Source organism: Eubalaena glacialis, chromosome 2 (genome assembly GCF_028564815.1).
Source record: "Eubalaena glacialis isolate mEubGla1 chromosome 2, mEubGla1.1.hap2.+ XY, whole genome shotgun sequence".
Taxonomy (NCBI): Eukaryota; Metazoa; Chordata; class Mammalia; order Artiodactyla; family Balaenidae; genus Eubalaena; species Eubalaena glacialis.
Window position 1 is genome coordinate 56396584 of NC_083717.1, and position 12493 is coordinate 56409076.

Below are 12493 nucleotides of genomic sequence, written 5' to 3' on the forward strand. Positions count from 1 at the left end.
GCACAGATGCCTCAGCATGTCCATCTTCTCTACGTCCCGCAAGACACCCGTGTGGAGTCACTCCTCCGCAAATGGGATCGCAACTCTACACAGGTTACCTACCTCACTACATCCTCATGAACTGCCAAAGCCATCCCCTCCATAGGCAGCTGATGCCAGCCCTTCACGAACAAGACACATCCTCGGGAAGCTGAGGCCGGCGCCTGTAACACAATGATGACAGCCCATCCCACGACATTACATAGCACGTGTCCTCATGATACCTTAACTTTCTCTCCGGGTCCCCAGCCACCACACAGGCTTAAATGCAGCACTCGATCCTCAGCCCACTCCACGATGATCCACTTAGCACCAACAGTGTGCCGGCAGCTTCAGCAGAGGAGCTGAAAGGGGCAGCCCCGAGGCCTAGCCCTTCGGCCCCCTTCTGGCATCGCTCAACTCCAGCCCACCCGTGCCTACTGCTCCAGCCCCACCGGGCACTCAGGAACCTCACCACACCACACACAACATCAGAGAGGGCCACAGGCCTGGCCTGAGCTCCAGGCTCCAACCAGGGAAGCTTTCTCATTTTGGCTTCCAGAATCAACCTCCGAAGCGGCATGCACAAAGCGTGATCCTGCCCAAAACACACCTCTCCAAGCTGCAAGCTCACTGGGCCTCCACCAGCACACGCTCCGACTCTGAAGACTAGCAGGAGAGCCTGCCCCCTTGTATTCCCTCAGCGGTCTTTTAGCAGGGACCGGGGATTCATAGATGACCCAGCTTATGGGCAGACACGGTCGACCCTCACACAGGAGTCCCTCCAATGCTGGAGCCCTTAGTGGTGTTTGCATCCCTGTCAGCAGGGGACGTCGGCCCTCACTCCTAACTGTCCCATACCCCCGAGAGAGGAAACGTGCTGGACCTCAGTTTCGATGAGGAGTCGGTAGAGCGTTCTCACTCATTTTGTTCAGATTTTCCAAGGAATGCATAAAAGGGTGTCATCATCGATCCAAGCACATGCTGGGACGCTGCAGAACACAAACGGGCAGGCCATGGGGCTCTGCAGAGGAGCCGTGACCCGGAAGTACTCCAACATCCTGGGGAATCCACAGTCTTCAGGCCACTCGGCAAGACCAACAATCAATCCACTCTTGCAGCCACTGGGCCCATCTGATGAAAACCTAATATCCAATGACACATTTTAGTATGGGTGAATGCCTACCGTCCGGAGTTATCCACAGCCCCGCTCAGCAACGTGCGCCCGCCCCACTTTTTCCAGTTCTCCTTAGGACATCCAGTCATCAGACAACGCGAAGGTCTTCTTGTCTTTGCCGACGGCCAGCCTTACCCTGCAGCTGCACCTGAGAAGTGGACAGAAATCATGCAGGCTTCTGAATTGCACCACGGTTCAGAGAACATGATTCTTGCGAACACTTACCTTGCCGTGAGCCCAGAACCTGCTTTCCAAGTAACACTATTCATTACCGAAAACTGATTGCGTGTCTCACAGCATGACTGGAGGATGTTAGGCACGTACATTGGTCGGTGTGTCAGACACTGTATCTGTGTATTCACGTGAGTGGGCGTGTGTGACTGTGACTGCGCACGAGGATGCGCTTGTGGGTTCCTGTGTGTGGCGCTGAATACGCGTCTCGGTCTCTGGGTGTCGCTGTGGCCCTCTGCAGACACCTCCAACAGTAAACGCCATAGTTTATACACAGCACCCTGGTTGGACCCCCAACTGAAAGGAGAAAGACCCCTGTCAGCTTCAAGAGGCCGCATGCGAAGTTTAACCCCCAGGGGCTGCTGAAATAGGTCACAGACTCCCGCTCTCCCACAGCCACGCCTTCTGAGCAAAGCACAAAGACTGGACGAGACCTGCCTCCCGGCCGTGGGTGTCACATCTACGTGGACCTGGAGACCCTGCCACCTACAAGCACATCTGATGTGCCCTTGGGGTCACTCCCAGCACTCCCAGAAGCAAGGGAACCTCCCATGGGGGTGCTGATTCCGACCTGCAGTTGCCTACAGGCAAGATGCAGCCCGGCACTACTCAAGGGGCTAACGAACTTTGGCCCAAGTGCCTCTTCTCGCCAACTAGACCATATCACTTTCCGTGACCCCGTGGGAATGCCCACAACGGGAAGTGTTGGGCTTCAGCAACCAGGACACAGGTTGGAACCCGACAGCGGGAATTAGGCCACCTTCCCGGCCACGTATCGCCAAGCTTCCAAATGGCAGGTTTCGCGGCCCAGACCACTGAGAAAACGCTCAAACGTTTCACAGCCTCGTCCTAAGTGCCCTCCTGCTGACTGCAGGGCGAGTCAACCCTACTTGAAGCCACAGACATCATGCGAACACAGAGACACTGAACACCAGGGAAGACAGACCGCAAGCCTGTCTGCTTTGATGAGGCCCACAGCACCGCATGCATCCTGGCAATTCTCCACTGCCACAGCGACACTACCGAGCAACTCACAGTGATCACAGGCACTGTCCCCGAGGACCACAGACAGACTTTCAATGGAAGACCTCTGCCATGCGAGGGGACTTGGAAGCCTGAAAGGGAAAGGTGGTTGGCCACGGCAGGGCACCTGGCAGGGCAACAGTGTCCCCATCTCTTCCCGGCCAATGGACTGCTCCGGATAAAGCTCTGGCTGTTCGAACGGCCTGCATGCCACATGGGCCGGCTGCATCATGCCCTCCGGGAGAAACACTATCGCTTTGCACATTCCCAAAAGAAGGAACAAAACGACCAAAGGGTTTGTTCCCATAACTCACCTACCCCCAAGGAGGCCGGCACAGATGCCTCAGCATGTCCATCTTCTCTACGTCCCGCAAGACACCCGTGTGGAGTCACTCTTCCGGAAATGGGATTGCAACTCTACACAGGTTACCTACCTCACTACATCCTCATGAACTGCCAAAGCCATCCCCTCCATAGGCAGCTGATGCCAGCCCTACAGGAACAAGACGCATCCTCGGGAAGCCGAGGCCAGCGCCTGCAACCCAATGATGACAGCCCATCCCACGACATTACATAGGACGTGTCCTCATGATACCTTAACTTTCTCTCCAGGCCCCCAGCCACCACACAGGCTTAAATGCAGCACTCGATCCTCAGCCCACTCCACGATGATCCACTTAGCACCAACAGTGTGCCGGCAGCTTCAGCAGAGGAGCTGAAAGGGGCAGCCCTGAGGCCTAGTCCATCGGGCCCCTTCTGCCATCACTCAACTCCAGCCCACCCCCGCTCACTGCTCCAGCCCCACCGGGCACTCAGGAACCACACCACACCACACACAACATCAGAGAGGGCCACAGGCCTGGCCTGAGGCTCCAGGCTCCAACCAGGGAAGCTTGTTCATTTTGGCTTCCAGAATCAACCTCCGAAGCGGCATGCACAAAGCGTGATCCTGCCCAAAACACACCTCTCCAAGCTGCAAGCTCGCTGGGCCTCCACCAGCACACGCTCCGACTCTGAAGACTAGCAGGAGAGCCTGCCCCCTTGTATTCCCTCAGCGGTCTTTTAGCAGCGACCGGGGATTCATAGATGACCCAGATTATGGGCAGACACGGTCGACCCTCACACAGGAGTCCCTCCAATGCTGGAGCCCTTAGTGGTGTTTGCATGCCTGTCAGCAGGGGACGTCGGCCCTCACTCCTAACTGTCCCATACCCCCGAGAGGGGAAACGTGCTGGACCTCAGTTTCGATGAGGAGATGGTTGAGCGTTCTCACTCATTTTGTTCAGATTTTCCAAGGAATGCATACAAGGGTGTCATCATCTATCCAAGCACATGCTGCCACGCTGCAGAACACAAACGGGCAGGCCATGGGGCTCTGCAGAGGAGCCATGACCCGGAAGTACTCCAACAGCCTGGGGAATCCACAGTCTTCAGGCCACTCGGCAAGACCAACAATCAATCCACTCTTGCAGCCACTGGGCCCATCTGATGAAAACCTAATATCCAATGGCACATTTTAGTATGGGTGAATGCCTACCGTCCTGAGTTATCCACAGCCACGCTCAGCAACGTGCGCCCACCCCACTTTTTCCAGTTACCCTTAGGACATCCAGTCATCAGACAACGCGAAGGTCTTCTTGTCTTTGCCGACGGCCAGCCTTACCCTGCAGCTGCACCTGAGAAGTGGACAGAAATCATGCAGGCTTCTGAATTGCACCACGGTTCAGAGAACATGATTCTTGCGAACACTTACCTTGCCGTGAGCCCAGAACCTGCTTTCCAAGTAACACTATCCATTACCAAAAACTGATTGCGTGTCTCACATCATGACTGGAGGAAGTAGGCACGTACATTGGTCGGTGTGTCAGACACTGTATCTGTGTATTCACGTGAGTGGGCGTGTGTGACTGTGACTGCGCACGAGGATGCGCTTGTGGGTTCCTGTGTGTGGCGCTGAATACGCGTCTTGGTCTCTGGGTGTTGCTGTGGCCCTCTGCAGACACCTCCAACAGTAAACGCCATAGTTTATACACAGCACACTGGTTGGACCCCCAACTGAAAGGAGAAAGACCCCTGTCAGCTTCAAGAGGCCGCACGCGAAGTTTAACCCCCAGGGGCTGCTGAAATAGGTCAGAGACTCCCGCTCTCCCACAGCCACGCCTTAAGCCCAAAGCACAAAGACTGGACGAGACCTGCCTCCCGGCCGTGGGTGTCACATCTATGTGGACCTGGAGACCCTGCCACCTACAAGCACATCTGATGTGCCCTTGGGGTCACTCCCAGCGCTCCCAGAAGCAAGGGAACCTCCCATGGGGGGGCCTGCCTCCGACCTGCAGTTGCCTACAGGCAAGATGCAGCCCGGCACCACTCAAGGGGCTAACGAACTTCGGCCCAAGTGCCTCTTCTCGCCAACTAGACCATATCACTTTCCGTGACCCCGTGGGAATGCCCACAAGGGGAAGTGTTGGGCTTCAGCAACCATGACACAGGTTGGGACGTGACAGCGGAAATTAGGCCACCTTCCCGGCCACGTATCGGCAAGCTTCCAACTGGCAGGTTTCGCGGCCCAGACCACTGAGGAAACGCTCAAACGCTTCACAGCCTCGTCCTAAGTGCCCTCCTGCTGCCTGCAGGGCGAGTCAACCCTACTTGAAGCCACAGACATCATGCGAACACAGAGACACTGAACACCAGGGAAGACAGACCGCAAGCCTGTCTGCTTTGATGAGGCCCACAGCACCGCATGCATCCTGGCAATTCTCCACTGCCACAGCGACACTACCGAGCAACTCACAGTGATCACAGGCACTGTCCCCGAGGACCACAGACAGACTTTCAATGGAAGACCTCTGCCATGCGAGGGGACTTGGAAGCCTGAAAGGGAAAGGTGGTTGGCCACGGCAGGGCACCTGGCAGGGCAACAGTGTCCCCATCTCTTCCCGGCCAATGGACTGCTCCGGATAAAGCTCTGGCTGTTCGAACGGCCTGCATGCCACATGGGCCGGCCGCGTCATGCCCTCCGGGAGAAACACTATCGCTTTGCACATTCCCAAAAGAAGGAACAAAACGACCAAAGGGCTTGTTCCCATAACTCACCTACCCCCAAGGAGGCCGGCACAGATGCCTCAGCATGTCCATCTTCTCTACGTCCCACAAGACACCCGTGTGGAGTCACTCCTCCGCAAATGGGATCGCAACTCTACACAGGTTACCTACCTCACTACATCCTCATGAACTGCCAAAGCCATCCCCTCCATAGGCAGCTGATGCCAGCCCTTCACGAACAAGACACATCCTCGGGAAGCCGAGGCCAGCTCCTGCAACCCAATGATGACAGCCCATCCCACGACATTACATAGGACGTGTCCTCATGATACCTTAACTTTCTCTCCAGGCCCCCAGCCACCACACAGGCTTAAATGCAGCACTCGATCCTCAGCCCACTCCACGATGATCCACTTAGCACCAACAGTGTGCCGGCAGCTTCAGCAGAGGAGCTGAAAGGGGCAGCCCCGAGGCCTAGTCCATCGGGCCCCTTCTGCCATCGCTCAACTCCAGCCCACCCCCGCTCACTGCTCCAGCCCCACCGGGCACTCAGGAACCTCACCACACCACACACAACATCAGAGAGGGCCGCAGGCCTGGCCTGAGGCTCCAGGCTCCAACCAGGGAAGCTTGCTCATTTTGGCTTCCAGAATCAACCTCCGAAGCGGCATGCACAAAGCGTGATCCTGCCCAAAACACACCTCTCCAAGCTGCAAGCTCGCTGGGCCTCCACCAGCACACGCTCCGACTCTGAAGACTAGCAGGAGAGCCTGCCCCCTTGTATTCCCTCAGCGGTCTTTTAGCAGGGACCGGGGATTCATAGATGACCCAGATTATGGGCAGACACGGTCGACCCTCACACAGGAGTCCCTCCAATGCTGGAGCCCTTAGTGGTGTTTGCATGCCTGTCAGCAGGGGACGTCGGCCCTCACTCCTAACTGTCCCATACCCCCGAGAGAGGAAACGTGCTGGACCTCAGTTTCGATGAGGAGATGGTAGAGCGTTCTCACTCATATTGTTCAGATTTTCCAAGGAATGCATACAAGGGTGTCATCATCTATCCAAGCACATGCTGCGACGCTGCAGAACACAAACGGGCAGGCCATGGGGCTCTGCAGAGGAGCCATGACCCGGAAGTACTCCAACAGCCTGGGGAATCCACAGTCTTCAGGCCACTCGGCAAGACCAACAATCAATCCACTCTTGCAGCCACTGGGCCCATCTGATGAAAACCTAATATCCAATGGCACATTTTAGTATGGGTGAATGCCTACCGTCCTGAGTTATCCACAGCCACGCTCAGCAACGTGCGCCCACCCCACTTTTTCCAGTTATCCTTAGGACATCCAGTCATCAGACAACGCGAAGGTCTTCTTGTCTTTGCCGACGGCCAGCCTTACCCTGCAGCTGCACCTGAGAAGTGGACAGAAATCATGCAGGCTTCTGAATTGCACCACGGTTCAGAGAACATGATTCTTGCGAACACTTACCTTGCCGTGAGCCCAGAACCTGCTTTCCAAGTAACACTATCCATTACCGAAAACTGATTGCGTGTCTCACAGCATGACTGGAGGAAGTAGGCACGTACATTGGTCGGTGTGTCAGACACTGTATCTGTGTATTCACGTGAGTGGGCGTGTGTGACTGTGACTGCGCACGAGGATGCGCATGTGGGTTCCTGTGTGTGGCGCTGAATACGCGTCTTGGTCTCTGGGTGTTGCTGTGGCCCTCTGCAGACACCTCCAACAGTAAACGCCATAGTTTATACACAGCACCCTGGTTGGACCCCCAACTGAAAGGAGAAAGACCCCTGTCAGCTTCAAGAGGCCGCATGTGAAGTTTAACCCCCAGGGGCTGCTGAAATAGGTCACAGACTCCCGCTCTCCCACAGCCACGCCTTATGCCCAAAGCACAAAGACTGGACGAGACCTGCCTCCCGGCCGTGGGTGTCACATCTACGTGGACCTGGAGACCCTGCCACCTACAAGCACATCTGATGTGCCCTTGGGGTCACTCCCAGCGCTCCCAGAAGCAAGGGAACCTCCCATGGGGGGCCTGCCTCCGACCTGCAGTTGCCTACAGGCAAGATGCAGCCCGGCACTACTCAAGGGGCTAACGAACTTTGGCCCAAGTGCCTCTTCTCGCCAACTAGACCATATCACTTTCCGTGACCCCGTGGGAATGCCCACAACGGGAAGTGTTGGGCTTCAGCAACCAGGACACAGGTTGGAACCCGACAGCGGGAATTAGGCCACCTTCCCGGCCACGTATCGCCAAGCTTCCAAATGGCAGGTTTCGCGGCCCAGACCACTGAGAAAACGCTCAAACGTTTCACAGCCTCGTCCTAAGTGCCCTCCTGCTGACTGCAGGGCGAGTCAACCCTACTTGAAGCCACAGACATCATGCGAACACAGAGACACTGAACACCAGGGAAGACAGACCGCAAGCCTGTCTGCTTTGATGAGGCCCACAGCACCGCATGCATCCTGGCAATTCTCCACTGCCACAGCGACACTACCGAGCAACTCACAGTGATCACAGGCACTGTCCCCGAGGACCACAGACAGACTTTCAATGGAAGACCTCTGCCATGCGAGGGGACTTGGAAGCCTGAAAGGGAAAGGTGGTTGGCCACGGCAGGGCACCTGGCAGGGCAACAGTGTCCCCATCTCTTCCCGGCCAATGGACTGCTCCGGATAAAGCTCTGGCTGTTCGATCGGCCTGCATGCCACATGGGCCGGCGGCGTCATGCCCTCCGGGAGAAACACTATCGCTTTGCACATTCCCAAAAGAAGGAACAAAACGACCAAAGGGCTTGTTCACATAACTCACTTACCCCCAAGGAGGCCGGCACAGATGCCTCAGCATGTCCATCTCTCTACGTCCCGCAAGACACCCGTGTGGAGTCACTCCTCCGGAAATGGGATCGCAACTTTACACAGGTTAACTACCTCACTGCATCCCCATGAACTGCCAAAGCCATCCTCTCCATAGGCAGCTGATGCCAGCACTTCATGAACAAGACACATCCTCGGGAAGCCGGGGCCAGCTCCTGCAACCCAATGATGACAGCCCATCCCACGACATTACATAGGACATGTCCTAATGATACCTTAACTTTCTCTCCAGGCCCCCAGCCACCACACAGGCTTAAATGCAGCACTCGATCCTCAGCCCACTCCACAATGATCCACTTAGCACCAACAGTGTGCCGGCAGCTTCAGCAGAGGAGCTGAAATGTGCAGCCCCGAGGCCTAGTCCTTCGGCCCCCTTCTGCCATCGCTCAACTCCAGCCCACCCTTGCTCACTGCTCCAGCCCCACCGGCCACTCAGGAACCTCACCACACCACACACAACATCAGAGAGGGCCACAGGCCTGGCCTGAGGCTCCAGGCTCCAACCAGGGAAGCTTGCTCATTTTGGCTTCCAGAATCAACCTCCGAAGCGGCATGCACAAAGCGTGATCCTGCCCAAAACACACCTCTCCAAGCTGCAAGCTCACTGGGCCTCCACCAGCACACGCTCCGACTCTGAAGAGTAGCAGAACAGCCTGCCCCCTTGTATTCCCTCAGCGGTCTTTTAGCAGGGACCGGGGATTCATAGATGACACAGCTTATGGGCAGACACGGTCGACCCTCACACAGGAGTCCCTCCAATGCTGGAACGCTTAGTGGCGTTTGCATGCCTGTCAGCAGGGGACGTCGGCCCTCACTCCTAACTGTCCCATACCCCCGAGAGAGGAAACGTGCTGGACCTCAGTTTCGATGAGGAGACGGTAGAGCGTTCTCACTCATTTTGTTCAGAGTTTCCAAGGAATGCATACAAGGGTGTCATCATCGATCCAAGCACATGCTGGGACGCTGCAGAACACAAACGGGCAGGCCATGGGGCTCTGCAGAGGAGCCATGACCCGGAAGTACTCCAACAGCCTGGGGAATCCACAGCCTTCAGGCCACTCGGCAAGACCAACAATCAATCCACTCTTGCAGCCACTGGGCCCATCTGATGAAAACCTAATATCCAATGACACATTTTAGTATGGGTGAATGCCTACCGTCCTGAGTTATCCACAGCCACGCTCAGCAACGTGCGCCCGCCCCACTTTTTCCAGTTCTCCTTAGGACATCCAGTCATCAGACAACGCGAAGGTGTTCTTGTCTTTGCCGACGGCCAGCCTTACCCTGCAGCTGCACCTGAGAAGTGGACAGAAATCATGCAGGCTTCTGAATTGCACCACGGTTCAGAGAACATGATTCTTGCGAACACTTACCTTGCCGTGAGCCCAGAACCTGCTTTCCAAGTAACACTATTCATTACCGAAAACTGATTGCGTGTCTCACAGCATGACTGGAGGAAGTTAGGCACGTACATTGGTCGGTGTGTCAGACACTGTATCTGTGTATTCACGTGAGTGGGCGTGTGTGACTGTGACTGCGCACGAGGATGCGCTTGTGGGTTCCTGTGTGTGGCGCTGAATACGCGTCTTGGGCTCTGGGTGTCGCTGTGGCCCTCTGCAGACACCTCCAACAGTAAACGCCATAGTTTATACACAGCACCCTGGTTGGAACCCCAACTGAAAGGAGAAAGACCCCTGTCAGCTTCAAGAGGCCGCATGCGAAGTTTAACCCCCAGGGGCTGCTGAAATAGGTCACAGACTCCCGCTCTCCCACAGCCACGCCTTCTGACCAAAGCACAAAGACTGGACGAGACCTGCCTCCCGGCCGTGGGTGTCACATCTACGTGGACCTGGAGACCCTGCCACCTACAAGCACAGCTGATGTGCCCTTGGGGTCACTCCCAGCGCTCCCAGAAGCAAGGGAACCTCCCACTGGGGGGCTGACTCCGACCTGCAGTTGCCTATAGGCAAGATGCAGCCCGGCACTACTCAAGGGGCTAACGAACTTCGGCCCAAGTGCCTCTTCTCGCCAACTAGACCATATCACTTACCGTGACCCCGTGGGAATGCCCACAAGGGGAAGTGTTGGGCTTCAGCAACCATGACACAGGTTGGGACCTGACAGCGGAAATTAGGCCACCTTCCCGGCCACGTATCGGCAAGCTTCCAACTGGCAGGTTTCGCGGCCCAGACCACTGAGGAAACGCTCAAACGCTTCACAGCCTCGTCCTAAGTGCCCTCCTGCTGCCTGCAGGGCGAGTCAACCCTACTTGAAGCCACAGACATCATGCGAACACAGAGACACTGAACACCAGGGAAGACAGACCGCAAGCCTGTCTGCTTTGATGAGGCCCACAGCACCGCATGCATCCTGGCAATTCTCCACTGCCACAGCGACACTACCGAGCAACTCACAGTGATCACAGGCACTGTCCCCGAGGACCACAGACAGACTTTCAATGGAAGACCTCTGCCATGCGAGGGGACTTGGAAGCCTGGAAGGGAAAGGTGGTTGGCCACGGCAGGGCACCTGGCAGGGCAACAGTGTCCCCATCTCTTCCCGGCCAATGGACTGCTCCGGATAAAGCTCTGGCTGTTCGAACGGCCTGCATGCCACATGGGCCGGCCGCGTCATGCCCTCCGGGAGAAACACTATCGCTTTGCACATTCCCAAAAGAAGGAACAAAACGACCAAAGGGCTTGTTCACATAACTCACTTACCCCCAAGGAGGCCGGCACAGATGCCTCAGCATGTCCATCTCTCTACGTCCCGCAAGACACCCGTGTGGAGTCACTCCTCCGGAAATGGGATCGCAACTTTACACAGGTTAACTACCTCACTGCATCCCCATGAACTGCCAAAGCCATCCTCTCCACAGGCAGCTGATGCCAGCACTTCATGAACAAGACACATCCTCGGGAAGCCGGGGCCAGCTCCTGCAACCCAATGATGACAGCCCATCCCACGACATTACATAGGACATGTCCTAATGATACCTTAACTTTCTCTCCAGGCCCCCAGCCACCACACAGGCTTAAATGCAGCACTCGATCCTCAGCCCACTCCACAATGATCCACTTAGCACCAACAGTGTGCCTGCAGCTTCAGCAGAGGAGCTGAAAGGTGCAGCCCCGAGGCCTAGTCCTTCGGCCCCCTTCTGCCATCGCTCAACTCCAGCCCACCCTTGCTCACTGCTCCAGCCCCACCGGCCACTCAGGAACCTCACCACACCACACACAACATCAGAGAGGGCCACAGGCCTGGCCTGAGGCTCCAGGCTCCAACCAGGGAAGCTTGCTCATTTTGGCTTCCAGAATCAACCTCCGAAGCGGCATGCACAAAGCGTGATCCTGCCCAAAACACACCTCTCCAAGCTGCAAGCTCACTGGGCCTCCACCAGCACACGCTCCGACTCTGAAGACTAGCAGAACAGCCTGCCCCCTTGTATTCCCTCAGCGGTCTTTTAGCAGGGACCGGGGATTCATAGATGACACAGCTTATGGGCAGACACGGTCGACCCTCACACAGGAGTCCCTCCAATGCTGGAACGCTTAGTGGTGTTTGCATGCCTGTCAGCAGGGGACGTCGGCCCTCACTCCTAACTGTCCCATACCCCCGAGAGAGGAAACGGGCTGGACCTCAGTTTCGATGAGGAGACGGTAGAGCGTTCTCACTCATTTTGTTCAGATTTTCCAAGGAATGCATACAAGGGTGTCATCATCGATCCAAGCACATGCTGGGACGCTGCAGAACACAAACGGGCAGGCCATGGGGCTCTGCAGAGGAGCCATGACCCGGAAGTACTCCAACAGCCTGGGGAATCCACAGCCTTCAGGCCACTCGGCAAGACCAACAATCAATCCACTCTTGCAGCCACTGGGCCCATCTGATGAAAATCTAATATCCAATGACACATTTTAGTATGGGTGAATGCCTACCGTCCTGAGTTATCCACAGCCACGCTCAGCAACGTGCGCCCACCCCACTTTTTCCAGTTATCCTTAGGACATCCAGTCATCAGACAACGCGAAGGTCTTCTTGTCTTTGCCGACGGCCAGCCTTACCCTGCAGCTGCACCTGAGAAGTGGACAGAAATCATGCA

General features: G+C 56.2%; 5 non-coding genes across 5 annotated transcripts; all 5 read right to left on the reverse strand.

Moving 5' to 3' along the window:
* Positions 1 to 900: 900 nt before the first annotated feature.
* On the reverse strand, positions 901 to 993 carry LOC133086486 (small nucleolar RNA SNORD116). Its single transcript, XR_009700241.1, has one exon. It is a non-coding gene; the product is annotated as a small nucleolar RNA SNORD116 (small nucleolar RNA).
* Positions 994 to 3682: 2689 nt separating this feature from the next.
* On the reverse strand, positions 3683 to 3775 carry LOC133086572 (small nucleolar RNA SNORD116). Its single transcript, XR_009700324.1, has one exon. It is a non-coding gene; the product is annotated as a small nucleolar RNA SNORD116 (small nucleolar RNA).
* A 2689-nt stretch (positions 3776 to 6464) lies between these two features.
* On the reverse strand, positions 6465 to 6557 carry LOC133086576 (small nucleolar RNA SNORD116). The gene has a single exon (XR_009700328.1). It is a non-coding gene; the product is annotated as a small nucleolar RNA SNORD116 (small nucleolar RNA).
* Positions 6558 to 9244: 2687 nt separating this feature from the next.
* On the reverse strand, positions 9245 to 9337 carry LOC133086302 (small nucleolar RNA SNORD116). The gene has a single exon (XR_009700061.1). It is a non-coding gene; the product is annotated as a small nucleolar RNA SNORD116 (small nucleolar RNA).
* Positions 9338 to 12025: 2688 nt separating this feature from the next.
* On the reverse strand, positions 12026 to 12118 carry LOC133086296 (small nucleolar RNA SNORD116). The gene has a single exon (XR_009700055.1). It is a non-coding gene; the product is annotated as a small nucleolar RNA SNORD116 (small nucleolar RNA).
* Positions 12119 to 12493: the final 375 nt, after the last annotated feature.